Genomic DNA, 2,145 nt, shown 5'->3' with positions numbered 1-2,145 from the left:
GAGACCAGAAGTCTTCAAGACCACGTTGCAGAGCCAGCAGGCTGCTTCCAGTATGGGTGGTCTTCTTCCTTGGGCACTACCTGGCGACCACCTTCAGAAGGGGGAAGGAACCACAGGTGCAAAAAGTGGTCATTTGACTGGAGTCAAAATCATGGCTTAGCTTCCAGCCAGCAACGGTTATTTATTCTTTAGTGAAATTCTCTGCAATTAGTATCTGTCACCTACTAAGTAAGGCCTTTGCACCCTCAATGGAGTCTTTCTACCCAAGAAAGTCGTTGTGCTAGCCAACTGGTCTTTGATGAACTGTAACTAAAACCCGAGGTTGGAGGGCAAGTTATTAGCTGAGTAGGATCCTAAGATTACACAGACATTACTTTCACTTAAATTCAGATTATTCCCTTTAGTTCAAGTAGGCAACTCTTCTGGTCTTCAATTAGTCACAAACACACAGAACTATACACTCATACAAGTAACATGTGACCTGCTTTGGTGCATTTAGTTCCAGGGTGCAGTAGTTCAAATGAGTTTCATTTCCTTTGAAACTCATGTTGAAATTTTATTGCCATTGAGGCAGTATTGGAAGGTGAGGTCTAGTGGGAGATATCTAGGTCATAGAGGTGGGATGTCTCATGAACAGATTAAAGATTAATGCTGTCTTATGGGAGGGAGTTCTCACTCTTGTAGACTGGATCAGTTACTGTAAGGGTAGGTTGCTGTAAAGCCAGGCTGCTGGTGGTGTTTGGTCACTCTTTGCACATGCCCACTCCCCTTTCTGATTCTCTACCATGTTCTGACTCAGCCATGGCCTTAATCAGAAGCCTATCAGATTCTGGAGTCATGCTCTTGGACTTTCTAGCCACCAGAATCATAAGCCAAAAAAAAAATTCCTTTGCTTTATGAATCACCCAGCCTCGCGTATTCTGTTATAGTAAATCTGAATAACTAAGACTCAGGGGTAATCTGTCCCACCCCCAGTTCAATCTGGCTAGTTTTTCTTGTTCTCACTGTAGTACGTGGAACTTGAAGATCTCAGGTGTCTTTGGCAAAAGCACACACATGTTATTTATTTTTAATTTCCTGAAACCCTATAACTAACTGGAATGATTTACTGGTAGCAGGTTTTTTTTTTTTTTTTTTAAATTAAATCATAGTTGTGTACATTAATGCAATCATGGGGTACAATGTGCTGGTTTTATACACAATTTGAAATATTTTCATCAAACTGGTCAACATAACCTCCAGGGGAGGCATTTTTTTAGTTATTGTGTTAAGACATTTATATTCTACACCTAGTAAATTTCACATGTACCCTTGTAAGATGCACCCTAGGTGTGGTCCTGCCAATTAGAGTAACTGGTAGCAATTTTTATTTAATCATTACTTAAAACACAGATGTGACATCTATAAGCTAATTAGGAATTTGCTTTTTAAAAAAAAATTTTTTTTTTAAAACAAAACAGGTCTTCAAGTTTCTTTTTTTCATTTTCATCACTTTTGAAGTTTCCTCTTTCTATCTTTCAATGAAACAGGTCTTCTATTTTATTTCCCATGTTCTATTTATCCCCCAGACCTCATCTCATTAAGCAACACAATCCTTATCTGAGCTCCTGCATTTCTGGGCTTACCCTGAGCATAGCATTCAGGAACAGGTGGGCCCAACCACTTACAACCTGTTTTCCTTTCCTTTACAAAATAAAATGAGTATCTCATTTTCTGCCTTGTGAGTTGTGTCAGCTGATACAATTTTGCAATTTGCAATTTTTAGCTGCATTAGATATGTTGCCCTCTATCTCAGATGCAATGCTATTTGGTGTCATCCATGATTTGATCCTGAGAATAATTCACCAATGTAATTTTTCCTATAATGTCCTCCCACTGACACAAACCAATTGATCTGATGATGAAGTGAAAAATGTTCCAGGAGGAAAGTTGTAAAGTGCATGTGTGAGAAGAGGTGCTTTGTTCCTTCTTCCCTTGTCTTTTTGTTGTTTTCTTTTCCAATTTTTTTTTAAGACAGAATCTCATTCTTTTGCCCAAGCTAGAGTGCTGTAAAATCATAGGTCACAGCAACCTCAAACTCCTGGGTTCAGGTAATCCTCCTGCCTCAGGCTCCCAAGTAGGCATCAACACAACACCTGGCTAGTT

The sequence above is a fragment of the Otolemur garnettii genome, unplaced genomic scaffold, assembly GCF_000181295.1.
Source record: "Otolemur garnettii isolate 467f Iridium unplaced genomic scaffold, OtoGar3 scaffold00138, whole genome shotgun sequence".
Taxonomy (NCBI): Eukaryota; Metazoa; Chordata; class Mammalia; order Primates; family Galagidae; genus Otolemur; species Otolemur garnettii.
Note: the sequence above shows the minus strand (reverse complement) of the source record.